Source organism: Dendrobium catenatum, unplaced genomic scaffold (genome assembly GCF_001605985.2).
Source record: "Dendrobium catenatum unplaced genomic scaffold, ASM160598v2 fragScaff_scaffold_847, whole genome shotgun sequence".
NCBI classification, from domain to species: Eukaryota; Viridiplantae; Streptophyta; class Magnoliopsida; order Asparagales; family Orchidaceae; genus Dendrobium; species Dendrobium catenatum.
The window spans coordinates 3633992-3660663 of NW_021319309.1; positions in this window are offsets into that span (position 1 = coordinate 3633992).

Below are 26672 nucleotides of genomic sequence, written 5' to 3' on the forward strand. Positions count from 1 at the left end.
AAACAACAATTTCTTGACCTTTTTGAAGGCACTATACTAATCATGTGTGATAATACTAGTATTAACTGCAATTTTTAAAATCTAATTCAACATTACTGCACAAAGTATATATATATTAGATATCATTTCATAAAATATAATATAGACAAGAGATACATAAAATTGAATAATGTAGCTATAGAAAATCAACTAGTTGACATTTTCGTAAAACCCCTAAATTATGCACCTTCACCACCATGAGAATTAGACAAGGTGTAATTGATATTCATGCTAGATTTAGAGTTAGTAGAAGATCATATAAAATCTATCTAGTTAAAGGGGTTTTTACTCATTGATTATGGTTGGTGCCTCAAAAAAGCTCCCATGAAGGAAACATTAATAAGCTTGTCCCAACTCGTTAGTTCATATTCTGAGAATAGTGAATGCAAACATGGTTGGAGAGTGAGAAAACTCATCATCAATTAAAAAAAGGATGAAGTTTGGGGAGGTGAACTCAAATACTACCTTGCAATCTCTCATAGTTTATTTTGTCCCAAACAACTTTAGAGAAGTGTACAACTAGTAGTGGGAAACCCTCAATGTGATGTTGTTTCCATCACTACCCTAGTTACCAATTATTAGATAGCTAGTATTCTAATAAACATAAGGATTTATGTTAATATACTCTTTAAGTTTGTATTTGAGAAGTGATCATTCTTGCGTACCACTTCTCAAGAGAATGAAGGGGGATGGTAGGAGTGCATGCTTGGTTCTCCTAATATAATACTTGTTTAATATAATTTATTCTCTTTCTTAAATTATTAAAAAAAAATGGTATAGATTTTTTCCTTTTACTCTCTTTCTTAAACTTAGGCCTACAACTTACCTAGAGTATTTCCTAGTCGCTTCCTACTTTAACTTTGCAGCATGTAGATATTTTGAAAGAGTAACTAAAGAAGATTCCACTCTTCTTCGATGATAAAATTCCTATCAGATCAGAAGTCACAATAAGTGCTCACCATAAAGATAACAATTTTCTCCCTTTCACGTGCTTCTTTAGCTAAATCTTGTGGCTGGTTGGAGATATTTATTTTATTCTAGTTCAAATATAAGCAAAATAGGGTTTATGAGGGTGAAGTTATCAAAATAGCATTCTTATTTTAATAAAATTATAATTTGAGGGTGGACAATTTTCATTATTTGAAGTTAGCAAGCTCATAATTCAGAGAAAATTTGAATTCAAAATAAAGCACCAACCTATAAATATTAAAAGTCACATAATCAAAGCAAATCTTTTAGCACCAATCCAAAATTTCAAACCAAAATATGAAAAGTTTCTTTAAATAGTAACCTATAATGGAATAAGCCTGATCATTAATCCATCTATGAAATAGTCCACCATTACTTAAAAAACCTTTTCTAGAGCTGACCACACAAGCTTCATGTCACCAACCTTCATATTCATTATTTCCCAATAAATGTATCCATTTCAAAGCATAAATTATCACATAAGTTTTCATTTCCTTATGCTAAAAATTATTAATCTCTCAAGCTCTTATAACTTTTCCAAATTCAAGAAGTCTACTAAGATAAATTCGGATATAGTAAACAATAATTTTTCAGGATCCAGGTTTGTAGCCTCATCAATTTCTTCGGTGACATATAACATTGTGGGGTCTATTAGCAATATATGGTCTATATGAGATAGCTTCATAGCTAGTTTGTTTTAAAGATAGAAACAATAATTTTATTTTGTTACTATTTTCTTATTTATTCATTACTTTTTAAAAAATTTTATAATGGAAAGTTATTTTTTACAACTAGAACAGTTAAGTTACTTTCTCCACAACAATTTCATCATCAACTTTATAAAAAGTTGAAATCATCATCCCAAATAGACTCTTAGTTTCAAGGATGATCTGTGAGCCTCCATTAACCAAGCCCTAAATATAAGTTAATATTTTTTGTCCTTTTAATAAAATTCTAACATCTAACGCACGGTCCTCATTCCCTTCGCATCACCAAGAGCACAATCACAAAGGTTTATTTGGGACATCTTTCTTACTACATTCTAAACCAGCTTTTAAGCTTAAAAATTATGCTTAAAAAGTTTCTTTAGAAAGCACTAAAAAAGTTGACCCAACTAAAGTCAAAATAAATACAGGTTAAACACGAATGATGTTCCATAAAATGATTGTATTTTACATATTCCATCTAGTGGTTTACTTTCAAATAATCAAAATAAGTTATACAAAATAATTATTAAAAGCTATCTAGATTAGAATAAAAATAATGAAGTTTGTGAATTCTAATTTAGCTTCATCTGGGATAGTTTTTTTATTATTTTTTTGTTCATATCGCAGTCTTTATTTCTATTTATCCTTTAATTTTTTTATTGATGTGGGATACAAAAATTTGCACCCCGGGCTCCCCATTACTTTTAAGGGAAGTTTTAATGGATTAAGTTCTGGATTAAATTTTGGGAAGGTAGATTAGGTTCTTAGATAAGACAAACCCAGAGATTTCACCTTCATTTTACGGCGACTTTATGATATCGGTTCTAGTTTCATAAAGGCACAAGCCCCTATAGTTAATTACCCCTCTAGATAATGAGATAGAACATTTAATTAAGGATAGTCATCAATCATATATATAGAAACACATGTTATCAGGCATATAGTAGTAGCTTGGGCATTTAGAATCTAGAGATTTGATATTTAAAATATAAATATCACCATCTTGCATTTAAAGCAGATGTTGGGGGAATTGATGATGAACCCGATCAAGATCCCATGGTTCTGTCATCCTGGGTCATCATGGTCCCTATCTACTTAGTCAAAGGAGGTAGTCGACCCAACCTAAAAAAACTTCCTTATTGGCAGCCATAGGTTGTGTTATCCAGGGGTACCTTATGGATATGGGATGAATGTTTGCCTAAGAAGACAAATTAGAATCCACCTTAGCAGACAAAGGGCTTTACGCCCAATCGATTATATTTTATTAATTCATATCTCAACGATTTGATTCCATTGGAGAGCTTATGAGCTCTAGACTTAATCATAATTTAGTGGTGCCATTTGGAGGCAAATAACTCAATTTAGAGGGCCCTGGTCATATTCGTTTACCTATAATGACATTTGACAGTAAAACTGTTAGTTAGAGGACATATTCCATGTCTTTACTAGCAAGAAACTATTTGAGAATCATTCCTAGTGATATTATTGACCAAACATTTAGCTCTTTATGAGCTAAAGTATTTTCAAATTTGTTCACCTCAGTAAACTATCATGGAGGATTGATATATTTTACTTTAAGAATTTGGATGGTTATTTATTTCAATTTTAAATTTTTTTAAATTTTTTTGATTTTTATGGGTATTTGGGTAGAACTTTGTATAATTGAAATTTACCCCTCTAGTTAAGATCTATATTAAATATAGCCATCATTAGAGTGATTATAGGGAATTCTCAATTGTGGATTGAACCTTTGTTAATGTATTTTCTTTGTTTAAGTCATTGAAGATCTAATATGAAGGTATTACAACAAATATCTCAATCGATACCATAACCGTATATTTGTCCACTTGTTCATGATGTGTCGACTCCTATCCACTCGCATAGGAGGATCGAGCTTGAACTTAAGTTTACTTATTGACCTGCACAATATTCTTAGATGCCACATATGTACTAATAATACACTCATTGGGGCACATACAGGTTTATAATTATACATGCATTTCTTATATTTATGTGTATACAAATTATAATGCACGTGTTAGGGATTTTGGGTTATTTATAAATGCCTTCTATCTACTTGCATGGATGTTACAGATTCGGTTGTATTTTAAGAACATGAAGGGCCTTCTACAAAGGCGAGTAAGCACTTGTACTTGTCGTTTATTTGTTACCCTTACTCGTAAATAACTTGTTGTTTACATTATAAATCTACTGCAATGACCCATAGGTGATTGAATTTTTTGTGTATCTTATATCTTTGTCTGTGTCATGTCAGTGTATTTTCCTATAGCTAAATAGTATTAAATGCATGGAAGCAACATTCTCTTCAAACTATTCAAACACATCATGTCTTTCAGTTCATTGCATGTTGAATCCCCATGCTTGTAGGACACAAATGCATCTACTTGCCACAACCTTATTATAGGTTGTATAAGTATCTTATAAATTGTTGCAAGCTCCTTATATCCTCCTTATAGATGAAATGTTATGTGTACAATGGGTCTTCTACCACTACTCGTAGGTATTTTCATTTGCTATATATCATCTACTTCTACCTATAGAGGACTAATGTATTTGATTGTTGTTACATGATTATCGAGTGCATGGTTGTTACAACAACTTGTGAGTATTTTCATTTATCACTATTCTTCATGTGCTTAATTGTAGACAACATGTTAAGCATATGACGGATCTCTTACAATTTTTCACAGGAACTTGCATTCTCCATTAATCTCTTCCTATGTGTTGATTGCGATAGCACCTGTTACATATTTCCTACTCATGTTTTTAGGGAATCCATTGTATTCACAACTCATTCAATGTTGTCACCCACTAATGGGTTATTATACTTTCTTGCAAGTTGACTGGCTTTGAAAGTAAGACTTCATATAGATAACTGTGTATTAATATTGACCACGGGCTACTGCATTTCTTATTTGTTGATATTCCAGATCCCTCTTATTATTTAATTGATATTCATTTGAAGGCTTTATTCGTTTCTTGTCAATGAGTGTCATTTGAATATTTGTTTGCTACGAGCAAGCTGATCATTCATTATTGTCGATGGGTAATTGCATTTGTTGCATCTATTATATATTTACTTGTGGACAGTATGTTTTGTACATGATGAACATTTTTAGTACCTCATAGAAGGGGTTAGAGTTCTTATTGTATATTTATCTTCTTTGTTGTTGTCAATATGATGCATTCGTATGAATGAATCATCATAACCACTGCATGTCGGCACTCATTGTTCACTACCTGCAAGATTTGATACATTTGATTGTATGCTGATTTTTACTACATAGTGGCATATGTATTGCACTTTTTTTTTGTATGTTATTCATGAATGTTTCAAATCATTCATTGAACTCCCCCCTTTATGCTCATAAATTGATTGGCAAGAGAAGTATTGGCATTAAATTCATGTTCTTCATATGTTCTTCATGAATATGTTATCCATAATCAAGGTGATTTGTATACCCTTATGTTATATGGCCTCTTTAGATTGATTGTAGCTTGCTAACATTAGCTCATAAGAATATGTTTAGCAATTTATCTCGAGTCTTCTAATTACTCATTAATCTTCATATTTTTTGTTGTCGTTAAATGGGATTTGGACTTCTCATCCACTATGAGTCATTGCTTCTAAGCAAGCTGTTACATCTTCAATTTGATTTGTTAATTCTTATTTATTTGATCAGCTATCATTTGGTTTCAACATTTTCACTATGATTGTATATTCTTTGATTTGAAATTTGGTTCCTTGCATTTGAGCTCAAGTTTCCTATCTGATTCATTTCAAATTCTTCTGTATCAAGTTTGATTTAAGTCTTTTGTTCATTTATTAAATTTGAGTTAAGTTCATTTAATGTTCAAATTCAAGTCTAAGTCTTTGTCATTTCAAATTCTTCTGTATCAAATTGATTTAATTCTTCTTACAATGCCAAAATTCAAAATTCATTCGAAAGTGCTTGATTTATATTTATGGGTTCTATCATTGAAATAAAGGATGAATGATTGAATTCTTTATTTAATCCATGCCTAGTCCTAACACCCTCACCAGGTTCACCTAAAATCAATTCCTTAGGGTGGTTTTTAGTAAATCTTAAATATCTAGGCAACGGGTTTTCTAACTCCAAATTTTCTTCCAAACTAACTTTCTCAATCCTTTGGAAGTTATTTTCTATTTCATCCTCTTACAAATTTGGCTCTTCCAAAAATTTATATTCATCAAATATAATATGTGTGGTCTCCTTAATTACCAAAGTTCTTTTGTTAAATACTCTATTAGATTTTCTAACACTAGAGTATCCAAAAAAAATTCCTTCATCTGATTTTGGATGAAAATTTTCTAAGGTAGATTTTCCATTATTTTGTTTGAACACCTTACATCCAAAAATATGCAAATGTGATAAATTAGGTATTCTCCCCTTAAGAAGCTCATAGGGTGTTTTATTTTATTTTGATCCGATATTCATACTATTAAGAACATAACATGAAGTACTAACCGCTTCAGCCTAAAAATATTTAGGAAGTGAATATTTTTCCAACATGGCTCAAGAGGCTTTAATTAATGTTCTATTCTTTCCTTCAACTACCCTATTCTGCTGAGGGGTTCTAGGTGCAGAAAAATTGTGATTAATTCCTTTTTCTTTACAAAAATCCTCAAATTTTTTATTTTTAAATTCTCCTCTATAATCATTTTGAATTGTTAAAATCTCACGTCCTAGTTTCACCTGAATCCAAGTCAAAAAATCTCTAAACTCCTCAAATGATTCACTCTTATAATATAAGAATTTAACCTAAGTGAATTTAGAAAATCATCTGCAATCACAAATTCATATACTTTTCCTCCTAGACTTACAGTTTCAACCGGTCCAAAAATATCCATATATAAAATATCAAAAGGTTTACTAGTTCTAAGATCATTATTGGGCTGAAAAGATGACTTCACCTATTTTCCTAATTAACATGCATCGCAAAGGTGATCCTTAGTAAAGTCTAGTTTTTTTATACCTCTAACCAACTCCTTTTGGATAATTTTTCAAAGGTTTTTTTTACTAGAGTGACAAAGTCTCCTATGTCATAACCATAATTCATCAGAAATAGTTTTCAAGCAAAAAGCATTAGGATTTTTTATACAAGTTAAATCTTGTATATAAATATTTTTTACCCTTAATCGATGCAAAACATCATTATCATTTAGGCTTAATATGCAACTAGTAGGAAAAATTTTTACACTATATCCTTTCTCAACTAGCTGGTTAATACTCAACAGATTATACTTTAAGCCTTCTATAAGTAGCACATTTTTAATGAAAACATTTTGCAATTTTCTAATCATACCTGATCCAACCACTTTTCTAGTGTTGTTATCTCCAAGTGTAACCCTGCCTCCACTTCTAGCTTCCAGCAATATAAATTGCTTAGTATCTCCAGCCATATGCTCTGAGCAACCACTATCCAGGTACCAAATCCTCTCAAAAGACCTTGTATGAGAGCGTGCCTATAAAAATATCAAATATTAGACTTGGGAACCCAAACAAGTTTGGGTTCTCCTTTTGACAAAATAAAACTAGATGCATGTATGATATGTCTAGGTTTAAACATCTTAGATTTTCACACTAAATGAATTTTCTTATCCAAGATATAAGTGTGTGCTATATATCCAAATATGTCATAAGAATAACATTTTACTCCAAGAAATGGATTTCTCAATCTTCTATAATTACTCTATCTCTTCCTGGGTTGTAAAATTTTGTATACAAAATAGCATTAGTAAAATCTTTAAGTGTTGGTGATTTCCTATTTTTCTCGAGAGCTTGCACTTTTAATTTCAAAAATGTGTTCAAATCTTCTAACACATTCTTACTATAATTCAAAAAATACTCTCTATTCTCTCATTCATCCTTAAATCCTTAAATTCTTTTTCCAATTGAGTATAAGATGATTTTAAAATTTTATTCTTCTTATTCAAGTCATCAAATTAATCAAATAAGCTCATGTGGTTGTTATCTATTAATGCATGATCATTCTTAAGGATTTTGTGTTCTCTTTGCAGTTTTTGCATTTCTAAATTCAGACTAGCATGTATTTTCTTAAGCTTTCTATATGCATTATGAATTCTTTTAGAAACTTCTAATAGTTTAGCATAGGTTAAGTCACATACCTCTTCTTGATCTAACTGATTAAGATTATCTATCATTAAGCACAAATTGGTTACTTTTTTCCTTTTATATTTCTGATGAATCTGAAGCTGATTCTGCCTAAAAAGCTCTTTGAAATCTTTTCTTACCCATTTTTATATTTGGTTTATCCTCTGCCTTCTCCTTATTAGGAGTGTCTTTTAGGTTTGAGCAATCCAATTTTATGTGTCCAGATTTCCTGCGTTCGTAGCAAATTACATCATTAGAAACATTAATATTCTTATTAAACTTACCTCAATTCCACTACTGGCGTCTCCTCTGCTTCCTTTTATGAAAGCTCCTGAATTGTCTAGTCATCAAGAAAATGTCATCCTCATCCTCAGGTTGTGATAGATCACCTCCGACTCCTCCACTTTCACTACAATGTTCTTCTCCGTTCGTTATTCACATGTATCAATCTTCCTTTGACCACTCCTTGCTAGTAAGCAATTAGTGAACCAAGAAGATTATCAATAGAGTAAACATTTAAATCTTGAGACTCTGTAATAGCAATTATTTTTGCATCATAAGTTGTAGGCAAATAACAAAGAATTTTATTAACCATTTCAGTGTTCATTAGTTTCCCACCTAATACATACAAAGAAGTGACTATCTAAGTGAATCTTGTGTACATATTAGAAATAGAATCATTGGGTTTCATATAAAATAATTCATAGTCATGCAATAAGATATTTAATCTACATTATTTTACTTTATTAGTCTCATTATAAGTAATACAAAATTTATCCCATATGCCCTTTCCACTTTTGTAAGTGGAAACTCACATGTAGTCATCTAACTTAAGTGCACAAAAAATAATAATTTAAATATTTTGCATTAAGTTATGCTAAGTCATGTTCTTCTATAGTCCAATCTGCAAAGAGTGTTTTAACTCTAATATCATTAACTAATCTAATTGGTATTATATACCCTTTTTGAACTAAGATCCATATATGATAAGCTAGTAACTGTAAAAATATAGATATACGTGTTCCAAAAATCGAAAGGAATGTTATCAAATAAAGGAGGTCTAGTGATCGAGTAACCTTCTGGTGTATTCTGGTTTCCAAAAGTAGTCCTGTTCATTTTTCAAAAAGTAGTCTAAACTTATGGTTGTGAAACATCTCAGATACCACTTGTTGATTCTTGTTGAATCTAGATTAGGTTGTTAAACCTAAACTAATGTCCCAAGGCTAACTAAGAGGGGGCTGAATTGATAATTTAAAAAAAAATATTAGATTTAAAATTTGAAACCGTTAATTTATGAAGTAAGTTAATTAAAGTTTTAAAACAAAGCTTTTCAACCACATAATAAAAACTTGTAGTAAATAAAATGCATAAATTTAAATGACATAAAAATTTATAGTGGTTCGATTAAACAAGACTTACATCCAATCCCTGAAGACTCCCTCTTCAAGTATTGTACTATTAACAAAAGTGTCTCTCCTTTCCCCCACAGCAAGGCGGAGAAGCTTTTACAAAAAAATCTCTTGCACCAATCCCCGATGCGGTAGAGAACTATCATCCTTTCACACCCTCCAAGTGTTAGCAGAGAACCATCATCCTTTCACACTCTCTAAGTGCCAGCAGAGAACCATCATCCTTTCACACTCTCCAAGGATCAATAGAGAATCATCGGCTGTTCACACTCTCCAAGTGTCAGCAAAGAATTTTTGGCTGTTTACACTTTCCAAGTGTTGGAAGAGAACTGGATCTTCTCCATCACGAGTAATCTAGATAGATAAGAGAAAGACTGAAAAACATAAATCACATAGAGATCCTTACCTTTGAGTAATCTTGTGAACCCTTCACACTCTATTAGTAAGAAATCTCTCTCAAACACTCTCTCACACTCTCTCCTTCAATTGCCCTTGAAAAATCATGAAAGTGATGATTTTTTACGTCAGGGTTTAATGGATCTTTTATACAAAAGATAAAAAATCATCCAGAATACTGAATTTTCAATTTTGAGCATAGATGATCGTACAATGCGATCGTGTTTCATACATATGAACTATTTAAATACTATTGCATATGAACCTATCGTGAATCAGTATGAAATTATTTCATACTTGCTAATCGCCCGGTATGAATGAAGTTCGTCCTGTACGAAACGTTGGGACGAAATGGGACCTCACATTTTCATACTCTGGAAGGCATATACGAGCTGGGTTCATATAGTATGATCCATACTTAGAAAATTTATTTTTACATGACCTGGAACCCGAGAAGTTTGTACTCGTGAAACCATTTTTGAACTAGGTTCGTATAGTATGATCCATACTTTAAAAAATTATTTTTATGCGACCTAGAACCTAGAAAGTTTGTACTCATGAAAGCATATATGAACTAGGTTCGTACAGTATTTATACTTAACAAAAATTATTCTATTCGTTCGACTGCTCCTTAGAGAAAAAAACTAACTAGATTATCCCGTACAAACAAAGATCATACAGTATGATCAGCTTAAAAAATATGAATTTTTAACTCTCTCCCGGTGTGTGTTTGTTCACTTACTCAATTATAATCACAATCTCTCATACTTAATAAAGTGAAAAATACATAATTCAAATATAATAAACTCTAAATGAATCTTGATTTGAAGTCTTCAATAATCCGAAGTATACTTTCCCTAAAATATTAGTACACGCAAGAGAAAAATAATTACCAAAGAAAATGGGATTGGATAAAGAACTCCAGTGACCAGCAGTGGACGCTGCCTCATCAACCGTCATTGATGTGAAACCCTCCAAAATAGCGGAAGCAGAAATAAAAAAAAACAAGTTTCTCTCTCTAAGTTACTAGGAGCTTCTCTCTCTAAGACACCAAAATTAGACTTTATTGAATATTATAGAAATGTAATTTGATGATATCAAATCTAGCAACCAATGCAAGTACCTCTTCAAAATATATCCCATACTTCTGGTTGTTCCATTTAACAACAAGTCTAGCCTTAAATTTGATTACATCGCCATCAACATTCTTCTTCACTTAATACACCTACTTGTCACCAATGGAATTTTTACCTTTAGATGGGAGGCCAAACTCCACGTGTTATTTCTCTCAATTACATTAATCTTTTATTTTATGGCATGCGTTCATATCTCATCTATAACTTTCTCACTAAAAGTTAAGGGTTCATCATCTACATAAAAATCAAATTAAGACTACTTCTCATTATAGTATATGGTGTCATTTATCTCCTTCAAGATTTTTGTCTTCACCTTTTCCATACCATTATTAGATGATTTTCCTAATCTTATTGTAGTGTGCAGTAGTGTTTGTTGCTCAACATCATCAATAATTTTTTCTGAATTTCCCACAACTTTTAAATCATCCTTGTTGTCTTTTTTCAAGCAAATACCAAGCAAAATTCTCCTCAAATCTCACCTCCCTACTTACTACCACTTTCTTTGTTGTATGATTATACAGTTTATAGACTTTAGACCTTTCACTGTATCCTATAAACACACACTTCTTAAATTTTTCATCCAACTTCCTTCTCTTTTAATCAAGTAAATGAATGTAAGAAACACTCCCAAATACTCTCAAGTGATCCACGATAGTCTTATGGCCACTCCAAATTTCAAAAGGGGTTTAAGATGGAGTGTTTTTTTATGTTTCTCTATTCAATAAATAAATAACACATGACATAGCTTTAGCCCAAAGAAAATTAGGCACTTGCCTCTCCTTCAACATACTCCTCGTTAATCCCATATTGGTTCTATTCAAATTATTAGCTACTACATTTTTTTGTGGTGTGTATCTAGTCGTTATTTGATGGCATATCCCATTCTCCTTCAAATAAGTTTGCATTTAAAGATTAACATATTCTCCACCTCTACCACTCCTCAACACCTTAATGAAATATCTACTCTCCTTCTCCATGAGTGCTTTGAATATTTAAGGTATTCAAATACTTGTGACTTCTCTTTTAGAAAATACACCCAAATTTTTCTGCTATAATCATCAATAAAAGTAAGAAAACAACGATTACGTCCAATAGAAGAAGTGTTTATCAGTCCACATAAATTAGAGTGAATAAGCTCCAAAGGTTCAAGGCTTTCTATGATTTTCCAATTGGAGATGGTGCTCTACTCTACTTTCCTGCAACACATGCCTCATAGATCTTGCCTTGAACTTTAATATGTGGAAGTCCATCAACTATATTTTTTGGCTCATATAAGAAAGTGTATTTGAACTCAAGTGACCAAATCTGCAATGTCATAATCTTGAGTGATTCTATATGAAATTTTTCAAACAACCATTTAGACTGCAAATCATCTTCATGGGATACATTTTTTTTTAGTCACCTTCAACTTGGCTATCAAAAATCCATGCTTGACTTTAATGGTACAAGTATCAAGAGAGAACATCAACACATATCCCTTTTGATTTAGTTGCCCAACACAAAGCAAATTATACTTAATATTTGGAACATATAAGACATCCAATATCTTTTTTTCTCCCTTCTTTGTTTGCACCAAAATATAACATTTTCCTTCCATAAATAATTTATTGTCATCTTCTGCACGTACTTCACTTTGGATTGAGTTATCCAAAGTTGAAAACAAGCTTCTATTGTCAGTCATGTGATTACTACAACCACTATCAATAAATCATACATCTACCAAATCTCCAAAACTCCTTATTATATGTAAGAAACATTACGTCTTCACCTTTTCTCCACTAATTTTTCTTGCATCATAACAACATTTTCCTCTTCATTCTCCTGTCTCTTACAACAAAATCAATAAGTGTGTCCATAATTTTTGCAAAAGTGGCATATGATATTAGCAAGGTTTCTTCTTCCTCTACCTCTAAAGCCATGTCCATGACTAATTGCACTTCTCCATTACCATGAGCTCCACCTTGAACTTCACTTCCATCACTTTGTCATGATTCTCCTCTACTAACATGACCTCTTCCTCAAGTACCAAAAGAACCTATTCCTCCACCAAAAGAGCCTCTTCCTATACAAAATCCTCTTCCACAACTACCTCAACTTTGGGCTTATGAAAACCACTCTCTATAATCTCCCATAACTCTTAAGATTAATACACCTCCCGCATTTGAATACTCCATTGATTGTAGTTCTTCCCTGTGAATTTGGGAACCTCAGGTTGTAAATTATTGGTACATGAACTCGCTGTCATTCTCCAATTAAACTTTGATACTAATGATGGAAGCAAAAAAAATAGAGAGAGAAAACAAATTAGAAGAAGATAACACACTTAAAAAATATTCAATCCATGAGTCAGTTCAACTTTAACATGAACATTGGTTTATGGAAATTTTTTTAAACTAATAAAAATAGCGCAGTTTTAGAACCGTCCTAAAATAATAAAATAAAATAAAATAAAAACCAATTGTCATGTTGCTTGGTTTGGAAAAAATCTAACATTACACATCGAGATCAGTGGAGACATTTCCCTATTCTTTCATTTTAGCTTGGACTGAAATGAGGGGCATAGTCTTATTCTCTATAAAAGAAGAGAAAAGAAATGGCACCTTAGCTTTTAGTGCAAGGTTAACTATAATGAAAAAGGATCCATACAAAATCTTGTGTTTGTCAAATTCTCATTCTAGATACTTCTGTTCAAAGCTTTATCCTAAGATAGAAATATTGTACAACTAAAATCTAAATAATAAGAAATATTTACCCTAAACCCTACTCTACTATTATAAAGAATGAAGTCTAGGATATTCTATTTAAAAATTGAAAAACTAGAACTAAAGGACCAAAAAAAGTAAAATTAAGACACAGAGAAGTAGTCAAGCTTTATTCATATTCGAAAGTAGGCTTAACAAACTCTTGCTGAGATAAATAAGGCAAGACATGGATGATCGTATATTAATAAAATTTGAGTATAAGGATGTAATTAGAAAGAATCTTGAATTGGAGTAACCAAAATAGCTCATGGAACATTCAAGTTAGGGCTATAATAATATAAATTCTAAAATATAAATATTTATGTTATTTCATTCAATATTAAAATAAAGCAGAAGTATATGGTACCATAAAATGCCAATCATCAATTATAGTAGCAAATGTTAAACTAAAATCATTAACTCTAAAGAGAAGAGTTTTTTGAATTCCAATGAAGTAGATGCAGCATTAATACAAAGGATAAGAACAAATTCATAAATTAAGGCATTATATTAAGTTTAAGGTTCATTAGCATGCAAAACTCTCCAAGAAAGTTCTTGACTTGCCTTCTTCCCACAAAAGTTAATAAGAAATAATTAGAAATCTTAAAATATAATTCCTTAATGTCAAGAAATCCATAGTAACCAAAGAATGAGGGATATTGAAAGATGGTATACCCTCAAAACCACTGTACCTTTCTTTCTTGGCTTGCTCAAAATCCTTCCATGGAAACTCTTAAACATTTTTTTTTTACATTTTTTTTCCTTTTTTCCATAGTTAATTCTATCAAACTATTTAAACATATTTTTTTATCTTTTAAGGATTTACAAAAGTTCCTTGGTCATCCATAGGCTTTGCAAACATGCTTTGCACTCTGCAGAATCATCAAATAAATTTATTTTTTGCTTATACAAATATAATATAGAAAGATTTGTTAGTTTATCTTCTCCTTATTGAATCTTAGTTTATGATCCCTTCAGTTTTTTAAGAGTCCTTAGTTTCCTTTTTATCTCCTTTGGTCAACTCCAACAAAACTCCTCGCCCACTAGATTGGTCTAGCCTCCTTCATTATCTCCACCCCTACAACAACTCCAAACACTCCCCTTGTGTCCCCCACAAAAAAAATGGAATTGCCTAAGACCTCACATCTTGATTATCCTAAAGATACCAAAGCTAGCCAATATAGCAATAATGAGGTAATTTTGTATTACAAGTAGCTAACTTAATAAACTCACAACTCCTTAAAAACTCACCTAAAAGCCATAAAACACCTCCATTAGCTCCCTAATATTCTAAACATATGATATAAAGTTCCTTGAAATTCTATTCTGAATAAAATATATCCTATCATAGTTGGAAATTCTAGCTCAAATTTTGTCTAAAATTAAAATAATACTATTTCTCCCCATTCCTAAATAGACCTCCCCTGATTCCCCCCTCCACCAAAAACAAGATATGACTCATATCCAAAGTTTCCAATAATGCAAAGTTCAAGAAGCCTAAAGGCACAAATCATAAATAGAAACTTTGATATTTCCATTGCAAAAGTTTTTTTTTTCAAGACAACAAGGCTTGAGGTGCCTAGGAAGTCGAGACTTGTTTATTCTCTAAAGTTCAGTTTTGTTGTCCTAAAGGCTATTTTCTACTTTTGTTGTTTATTCACAAGAAAGAAAACAAAAAAAAATTACGTAATTAGCAAAGCTTTGGGAAATTAATTTCGTCCAAATAATTACAATAAATAAAGGACTTAGTTTATCCTTTTGTGTGAATCTACTCTTACTTAAACATTTTACTGAGATTACATAAATAGCAAGGGTGTGTTCAATAAGATAAAACCTCATCTTCAATCTTAATAAATACAAAGCAACTAAAACTTATATTTTTTATGATTTACAATTCAACTTTACAATCTTCAGGTATTTATTATTATTTGAAAGGATTTCTATCTTAAAAATTTTACAAAATACCAAAAAAAATATTTTTATCAAAAAATTAAAAAACCCCCTTTCTTTGTTTGTATTAAAATATGGTGTGGTAAACCTTATATTTTTAATGTTATGTAGAACATAAATATTAAATAAATTAAGGAAGACTTGATTTTGTAAAAATTTGAGATAGGTAAAATGTAATCTACCTCAATTCAAATAATTTTTTGAACTGAATAGATAGTAGAAAATTGATCGGAGGCACCAAAACCTAACTTTCTCTTGCTAGGATTTCCCTCTCTCTCTCTAACCATCATAAAAGGGGGATTTTAAAATATTTTTTAAAAATAAATTTAAATATATTTTATATTTTTTATAAAAATTTATCCTAGCACCATAGAGCTTGAACATGTAGCATCATTGCAATTTCCACAAGAGATCACATCACCATAGTGCCTGACCCCAGTGCCACAGCATTAGTTCATTTTCCAAACTTCTTTTAAAGAGTTTAATGTTGCAAAATTTCCAACCCAGTGCCACAATTCTCGATTGGGAAAAAAACAACATTATTTATACATGCACACAAACCCCTCACACCCGCCTTGAAACATATTCAAACACGCTCATGCATACAAAACACTTACAAACACATGCAGAAGACATGAATGCAAAAAAATTTGACTTCATTACGCTAACAAAACATAGATATAATAAGTGTAACTATGCACAAATTTAGTAGGTATTACAATTTTCCCCTTAGAAAAATATCGTCATCGATATTTCCAATCTAAGACCAATGGAATAGAACATGCTATAACTGTCTCATTTTAGATTCCTTCTCTTGAGTAGCTTCTCCTTCAATTTTAGGTTTCAAGAGCTGGCCATTGGGATCTATTTATTCTTCACTCTTCTAACATCATATCTAAAAATTCTTTTTGGTTCCTATTTATAGCTCATATTCAGAGAACCTCAATCTCTTAAGTAGATACTCAAATCTCAAAATTAAATACTCATCTCCTTAGAAATAACATATGGAATATACTATGAATATAAAACTTGCTCTAGCAACTGTAACCTATAAGCTAACTTACTAATCCTTTCAATTAACTCAAACCGTCCAATGTTCCTTGTACTAAACCCTCATTCTTTTCCAAATCTATTGATGCCGTTCATTGGCTTGATTTTGACATATACAAAGTCTCTACCTAAAGTTTCACATATCAATATTTTGCATCATAATACTTTTTAAGCCTATCTTATGCCTCTTTTAATCTATCTCTGATCATAAAAATCTTTTCAGTTGTATCATTAACCACAAATGGGCAAATTAAACATCTATCTCCCACCTCTAACCAAGATAGTGGGATCCTATATTTTATACCATATAGAGCTTCGTAAGGGGCCATACCTATACTTGACTAAAAATTATTATTGTAAGCAAATTCAATTAGAGAAATGTGATCTTCCCAAATTTCACTAACATCCAAAATATATAATCTCAAAAGAACTTCCAATACTTGAATAATACTTTTAGATTGTCCATTAATTTGCAGATGAAAAGCTATACTGAAGTACATCATAGTGCCTAAACCTTGCTGAATACCTCTCAGATCTTAGAAGTAAATATTCTATCTTTATTCAAAATTATTAACTTCATCATTATATTAAGTCGAATAATTTTTGCACATACACTTGTTCCAATATGAATCAAATTATTAGATCAAAATAAAATGTGCAGACTTTATCACATTATCTACCACAACTAAATAACATCATGTCCTTGCATCGATCAAGAAAATCTCATAGCAAAATTCATCATTGCTTCCTCTCATTTCCACTTTAAAATTGGTAATAATTGTATAAGACCTTACAATTGCTAATGTTCATCTTTTACTAACTGATATGGTTCACAATTGGTAAAAACATCTACTACATCTTCCTTCAATCTAGACCACTAGAATATACTTTTTAGATCTCCAAAATTATAAACCCATAGATTGTTCTTGTACGATATAGTTCAAAAATCAAATAATCATAGTTCAGGTTTCTTACAAGACTTAATTTCATTAATCACCTATAGATACTCTATATCTGACTTTTAAGCTTCCTGAATTCTTTTCTATAAAGGTGGTTGGATAATAATCTGGGCGAGAAAGAATTCTAATCAATAGAAGCAATATTAATCACCTCAAACTATAGCATTTCCATGTCATGAATAATAAATTCATCCAAAGTAAGTAGAAAACTAAAAATTTTAGAAGACTTCTTGCTTAGAGCATATTGAACTATATTAAATTTACTAGGTTGATATTGAATAATTAGGTCATAATCTTTAATTAGCTCAAGTCACCTCCTTTATCTCAGATTTATATCATTCTGAGTAAATATCTATTTCAAATTTTGATGATCAGTGAATATATCACACATGACTTTGTATAATTAGTGCATACATATTTTTAGACCAAATATACTAGCAGCAAGCTCCAAGTCATGTGTAAAATAATTTATCTCATGTAACTTCAACTACCTAGAAGCATATGTCATAACCTTTCTATGCTACAATAAAACGTATCTCAATCCTTTAAGTGAAGGAACATTGAACACCTGAAATTCCTCTTTATCTAATAGAATTGTCAAAATTGGAACAAATGTCAAATAATTCTTTAATTCATTAAAGCTAGCTTCACAATTTGATGTCAAAATGAAGGCACTAACTTCTGAATCAGCCTTATCAGAGGTGTAGAAAATTGAGAAAATACTTTTATAAACTTCTAATAATAATAAGCCATGCCTAAAAAATTGTGTATGTCACATATAGTAGTAGGCCTCAGTCAATCACCAATAGCCTGAACATTATAAGAATCTATAGAGATACCAACATTACTTATAACATGCCTCAAAATGAGATGCTCTTCAACTAGAATTCACAGTCATAAATTTTGTATATAGCTGATGATGTCTTAACATCTCCAGAATAATTCTTAAATGTACTACATTATCCTTAAAAGCTAAGTAAACTAGAATATCATCTATAAATATAATCACAAAAAGATCTAGATATTGCTTGAATATCATGTTCAACATATCCATTAAAAAACAGGTTTGTTAGTCATCCCGAAAGATATGATTAAGGACTCATAATACCCATATTTGGTACTAAATGGAGTCTTTGCCATATCTTTTCTCAGCCTAACCATATAAAATCTAGATCGTATATTAAATTTGGAAAAAATAGAAGCTTTTACAAGTTAATCAAATATAATATCAATCCATGGTAGTGAATACTTATTTTATATTAACAACTTATTCAATTTTATGTATTCAATACATATACGCATGATATCATCTTTTTATTTATAAATAAAATAGGTTATCCTTATGAAGATACACTAGGAGGGATGAAACCTCTGTCAATGAACTCTTGAAGCTATACCTTCAATTATTGAAGTTCTTTATGTGTCATCCTATACATAGCCTTAGATATCAAGGCCGTACCAAAAAATACATCAATGCAGAACATGGTCTCCCTAAGCAAAGCTAAACTAACTAACTCCTCAAAAATAATATCAAAAATTTTCTTTATTATCAGGAATTCATACAGAGATCAAGATTTTACAATCTTATCCTAAATAGATGCAAAAAATATCATACATCCTTTCCTCCACAACCTGTCCACTTGCATAGTATAAATCCGAAATGATAGAACACCTCAAACTCCTTAAAATAGATAACTCTCATTACCCAAAAATAAAGTAACTCTTTTTCTTAAATAAATAATAAAATCTTTGCTTGACTCAACTAATCCATATCTTAAATAAAATCAAATTAAGTAATAAAACATAGTACTAAACTAAGTCTCCACTTTATATCAGATATTTTAATATTACAAAAATATACTAACTATAATACCATCTCTAATTGACATGGTAACTTATAAGGAAAAATATAATAATATGAAAGATAAGTGTAGCAAATCAAAATACCTCTTAAAAATAAATGAGTGCCTGACTCTAGAATCAAATAAAATATGACAAGATAGATTTGAAATATAAGATATACCTATAACTACATCTAGAGTATCTATGACCTTATGCTAAGTTAAACTATACACTCATGCTTAAACTGGAGCTATAGAAATAGAATTATCATCCTCTCTCTAACTACTCTCAAATGGTCTCTGTGCTATAGAATTAGAACCACTAAATTACTAGATGATCCCTCAATAAACATGCATGGTAGAATTGCCTTCAATTTTCCTATAAATTAAATTGAACTATTGCATCTATGTTTAAAACATTTGTCAAGTCCTGCCTGTGGACACTCAACTATCTTATGCTTAGTTTGACCATATCTAACACAATATCTTATCATCCCTTAGCCCTAATAATAATATCTCTTGACCCAACTTTGAATCATAGGTGCCACACAAACAAAATCATCAAAATTTGTCATACTGCCAACACTAGGAACTAACACAAATTTATCACTTCTCTTGGAATTTTCAAGCTCAAACTTAATCCACTTCCCAAAAAAATTCACTACTAGAAGTCTCACTATCAAACCTCTTCCTTCTAGCATCCCAACACTATTGACTAGCCATTAAATTAATCTCTATTAAATGAGCCCTCTCTACTAACTCAAGGAAATAAAAAAAAAAAAAAGATGAAAGGAAATTAATGCCTATCTCAAATTATCTAGAATCCTTCTCATAAACCTATAACATTTTTATCTTAGTGGTGCTAACTAGTAGTGGAGCTAACTTAGCAAAAGGCAATAAACTTTTCCTCATACTATATAATCATCCCACACCCTTGAATTAATCTGAGAATAGTCTCTTAAATATGCTATCATGTATGAGGCACAAATCCAACTTAAATATAATTATGAACTCCTCCAAGCTAATTAGGGAGTTTAGCATTCCTTAAATATTCTATTTTTATTAGCCTAACCTGAAAGTGCTCAGATGACACTAGAAAGTGCTCTGATACCACTTGAAAGTTTGTTAGGGATGTTAAGCCCTATAGAACTGGCCCAAAGCTAACAAAGAGAGAGGTGAATTGGATAACTTTAAAATCAAAGATAAAACTCAAACCAAATCACCACAAACAAAGTGCGGAAGAAAATAATGCAGAAGTAATAATAAGAAAAGAACACACCAGATTAATAGTGGTTCGTTCAAACCTTGACCTACGTCCACTCCTTAGAGGCGCCCTCCAAGTATTACACTAAAAAGTGACTCTCCTTTAGCCCACACAGCTAGGCGGAGAAGCCCTTACAAAATCAGTTCCACCTTCCCCGGTATGGTGGAGTCGCCGGGTCCTTTGACACCAAGGAGATCTTCTTCTTTGGTGAACTTACCTCGAGACAAGCCTTGAATCCAATGGTACTAAGGTGCGAGTTTGCCGGAGCAATCGTGTGGATCCCCCACCACACTCCCTTGAGTTCCTCCCCCTCACAGGATCTTCTCCCTCTCAAACTCCACCCTTTCCTCTCTCCCTTTCAAGCTCTCTCTTCAAGTTTCTCCCACAAGAACAAGCTACAATGGCTACCAAAGAAACTTACAAAGTGCCTTGTCATAGATTAAATAGAAGAGCTAAAAATGAGCTCATTAATGCAAGTTGCCGACATTATCGTCCAGGACGATATATATATCGTCCTAGCCGATCAGTACAAATTCATCTCATCAGCCCGGGACGATTTGGGACGATCAGAAGGAGAAAAAGATTACAAACTGACACAGACTTAGTCTACCCAATCTTGAGCTGGTTCCAAATTGTAGTCTGATCGTGTGGACCTGAAACGTTAGCACATAAGGAAATAGTAGAGAAATAAGGAATGTTTGCTATCATCAAAATCATAAACCATAGATCCGCAACATAACCACCAACACTCAGCCTCATAATTTAATAAAAACATAGTCAGTGGTACCTTCCTCTCATGAGGATGTTTTATTTCATCAATAATTCATTTACTGCTAACACAACATTTGGGAAACACTAGCCTCCTTATATGTAAAACTCTACACACATTAGTGAATTTGAGTTGGTGCAATAAAACTACCAAACTCTCTTTGACCACTGCTAGATGTCCTCCTTATAATAGAACCTAAGAAATGCCTCTACTAAATAGTCCATCAAAAAATGCATGTTGTTAAACTACCTTCAATCCCCCTACTGGTATGATAGAACTCTCAGATCTAGGCTCATATTGTTATTTAAACCCTACCTATAGACACTCAGCCATCTTGTCTCCCACTTGTCCAAATCTGAAAAAGTAGCCAGTAACTCTATAACACTGATAAAAGTGAAATTATTTCACAAATCTTACACACAAGTGCCCCACTGATAAAGCTCCCAAAACTAACAAAATTACCCCTACTCGGAGCTTCCATAGGCACAGATTGTCCACCTTTCCTGGACTCCCCAAGTATGAATCAGCTCTTCTTCCAAGAAAATTAACAACTACTTATCTCACCACTAAACCTTTTCCTACAAGATATCCATCACTACTAAATCATCATCAAATCATTCTTTATCAATTGGGCTCCCTCCATAAGATAAAAACATTAAAAATATTAAATGTCACTAGTGGATGTCTCAAACTATTTCAAAGTCCCCTCAAAAATTTATAACACTTCTCCATGGGAGTGATAATCAACTATGGAGCATGTCTAACAAAAGCAGTGAACTCTTCCTCATATTGTATCACAATCCTGCTCCCCTGAATAAGCCTCATAAAGGCTCCTAAATTTGCTATCATATGGAAGGTGGTTAAAGCAAGGATCAAAACACATTTAAGAACTCTTTTTGGATAATCAGAGAATTCAATCTCCCCTAGAACTTATCCTCATGCTGGCCCTTTCACTAATGCTCTACCTCCCTATCTAATATAAAGACTACCAACAATACATTCCTCTCAAGAGGATACTATATATAGTTAAATGTCTTCTTTAGTCTTCTCGACTAATTCTCTACTTCCCTGGTATTTAAAGCACCCTCAAACCTCTGAGGCTTTAATCTAAAAACATTTGTAGATGTTTATTTATTTAATTAAATCTCATAGTAAAAACCTTGCTCTATGCCTCACCCATCATTTGGGTTATCATACTAATAAATTATTGAAGTGTATCAAAACTAACTATCGATTATATATAGAAGATGTCTGACTAGAACTCTATCCATCAATCATTTCTAGTTCTGACAAATCCATAACTCACAAAACACATAATTAGATGCACATGCACGTGAAAAAATTAGAAATGAACACCCATACTAACACTAAACTACCACACGTGATTTACAGATCAATTTATATGGCTCTACTTTTTGATACATTCCAAAATTATTTCTTCAATACCACAAAATCTCGTTAAAACCTAACAAAATAGGATATCCATCGTGTTGTGGTATGACAGGGAAATCACAAGATGTTTTCATTGTCATTTCAAAACTATGGTCATATATCACATAAATAGATTAGGGTTTAACTATCTCATATCAGACTTTTTCCCTAAGTAGCCTCTTTTTCAGTATTACTCCTCCATTGAACTTTCAACATAAAAATCTGTTTACTTCTAAACTGTTTGATATCATAGGTTAGAACTCTCTCTAGTTCATTTCTATAGATCAATTCAAACATGCCTGGATATATTCAATAGATATCTTATTTCCAAAACAAGATATCCATTTTCTTAGAAGTTTCATATGGAATATATTACGAATTTAAGACATGTGATCGCTGTAGGTAGATTTCTAAATCCTTTCAATCCCTTTAAATGGTTTAACATACCTTGGACTTAATTTTCTTTTTGAATAAATTTGGTAATACCTTTCATTATTCTTATCTCACATATACATAATCTCATACCTTAAATTCTATAGCCTAATTCTTAACATCAAAATATTATCAGTTGCTTTCATGTACAACCTTTAATTAGTCTCTAATCAAATGGATCTTCTTAGTTGCATCATTAACCAAGGCTGGCCCAATTAGATGTCTCTCACCAACCTCTATTAAAAATAGAGGGGTCCTATATTTCTTATTGTTAAGAGAGTTGCTACTTAGCTTTTGCATGTTTTACATTTCTTTCAACTTATATAGTTTTGATGATTCCAAATATTATTATTCTAATTATTATTTTTTCTAACACTTTTTGGGAAGAATTATTTTTGCTCTTGTGTGGACTAACATTTCAGGATAATCGAAATCCAGACTAATGAAGACTTCAAATCAAATCCAACTTAAAATATTTTGTAAATTGAAGTCTATATTTTTCAATTTATTAAATTTGAGATAGTGTGATTGTAATTGAGTAACTTAGCACACACACATTTAGAGAGATTTATAAAAATCAAAATTTCTTACAATGATCGTACGGGATGAACCAGGTTTGTATGGGATGATCAGGTCAGTTACACCCCTCAGAGAGCAATGGAACAAACAGGAAGTGAGAAAATTTTTCTAAGTCCTGATCGTCTAGACAAATTTTCCTATTCATCCCTGGACGATATCCTCTAGATTCTCACTTTGAACTATTCATCCAAACGAAGTGTGCCATTCATCCCAAGATGATGTCCTCTTATTTCTCACTTTGAACTAATCATCCAGATGAAGTATACCATTCATTTCAGGATGATGTCCTTTGGATCCTTAAATTGAACGGATCGTCCAGACAATTCACCCCATTCATCCCAGAACGATGTCCTTTGGATCCTTGAATTGAACAGATCGTCCAGATGATTCACCCTATTCATTCCAAGACGATGCCCTCTGGACACATGACTTGAACTAATCATCCAGACGAACTTCTATATTCATCCCAGGATGAAGTCCTCTATTCCTTGAAAATTTGGATCATCTTGCAGTTTTGTCCAAATGAACCATTGATATAACTATTTATACCAGACGAACTTAGTTCATACGGGATGATGATCGATTATGAAGTTATTTGTACCAATATACATTGGGTTCATATGCAATAGTTTTTACACTATTCGTACAGGACGAAATCACGATCGTACATGATGATTGAGTGTGTACACAATTGAAAACTAGTAGTTTTTGGACAGTTTTTTGTGTCTTTCATATATAAGGTCCGCTTAAAATTATCTTGTAATCTTTTTGTTCATTGGTCTTCATGCTTACTGAAAGAAGTGTGAAGGAGAGAGTGAGAGAAAGTGTTCGAAAGAGAGTTCTTACCATTGGAGCGTGAAGGATTCACTTGGTACTTAAAGGTAAGGATCTTAACTTTATGAATTGTGATTACTTCAATCTTTTCTCTTGTCCTTCTAGATTTCTTTTGAGAAGATCTTTCAACGAGATCTGATTCTTTTTTGACACTTGGAGAGTGTGAAAGGACGGAAGGTTCTCTACCTACACTTGGAGAGTGTAAAAAGATGAAAGGTTATCTGCCTACACTTGGAGAGTGTGAAATGATGAAAGGTTCTCTACCTATACTTGGAGAGTGTCAACAGCGGGAAGGTTCTCTGTTTACACTTGGAGAGTGTGAATAGCATGAAATACTCTGCCTACACTTGGAAGGTGTAAAAGGATGACGGTTCTCTACCGCACCGGGTAGTGGTGGAAGAGAGTTTTGTGAATGCTTCTCCGCCTTGCTGTGGGACAAAAGAAGAGACACTATTGGTATTAGTGCAATACTCTGAGGGTGCCTCTGGGGAGTGGATATAGGTTGTGTTTGATCGAACCACTATAAATCTTGTGTGTTTTTATTTTTTGCTACTTTTCTTTTTTTTTTGTTTACTTTACTTTTTCTATTGATCTATGGTTGACAAATCTTTTTACAAAAAAATCATTAAAGTTTTCATCAGTTTAAAAATTAAAGAGGGAAACTTTTTAAATTACCAATTCACCCCCCCCCTCCCACACCCTCTTTGTTAGCCACTAGGATATAAGCTTAGGTTTAACAACCTAATTCATATTGAACAAGTTTCAACAAGTGGTATCAGAGCATTATTTCAAAATCATAAGTTTAGACTACTTTTTGTTTAACATACATGGCTACATTTGGAAAATGAAATACACCTAAGGGTTACTCTATAACTAGACCTCCATTATTCGACAATATTCCTTTTGATTTTTGGAAAACACATATGTCTACATTTTTACAGTCACTTGATTATCGTATGTGGATCTTAGTTCAGGAAGGGTATACAAAACCAACTAGACTAGTTGATGGAGTTAGAGTTTAAACACCTTTTGTGGACTGGACAGTAGAACAACGTGACTTAGCATAACTAAATGCCAAATGCTTGAATAATTTCTTTTATACTCTTAAATCAGAATATTACATGCGGGTTTTCACTTGCAAGAGTGAAAAGGATATATGGGATAGAATTTGTATAACTTATGAGGGGACTAATAAAGTTAAACAATTTAGACTTAATATCTTGTTGCATTATTACGAATTATTTTGCATGAAACCAAATGAATCCATTTCTGACACGTACACAAGATTCACACAAATAATCACCTCTTTACATGCATTGGGTAGGGAACTAATAAATGCTGAAATGGTTAATAAGATATTTCATTGTTTGCCTACTACTTGTGATGCTAAAATAATTGCAATTAGAGAGTCTAAAGATCTAAACATTTACTCTATTGACAATCTTCTTAGATTGTTAATTTCTTACGAGCAAGGAGTTAGTCAAAAAAAGATTGATGCAGGTGAACCACGAAGGGAGAAGAACATAGCATTAAAAGTGGAGGAGTTAGAGAGTGAACCTCACAACCTGAGGATGAAGATGACATTGCACTGATGACTAGACAATTCAAAAGTTTTTTAAAGATGAAGTAAATGAGACTCCATCAATGGAATAGAGATAAATTTAATAGAAATGTCAAGGTTTTAAATGAGGTTATTTGCTATGAGTGCAGGAAACCTGGACAAATTAAGTCAGATTTCTCAAAACTCAAAGCCACTCCTAACAAGGAGAAGGTAGAGGAGAAACCAATTGTGAAGATGAAAAATAAGAAATTCCAAAGAGCTTTCTGGGCTGACTCAACTTCAGACTTGTTAGAGACTGAAAAGAAAAAGGAATTCACTAATCTATGCTTAATGGTTGATAATCTTGATAAGTCATATCAAGAAGAGGTATGTGTCCTGACTTACAATGAACTTTTTGAAGTTTATGAACACATACATGATGCATATAAAAAGTTAAAGAAAATGCAT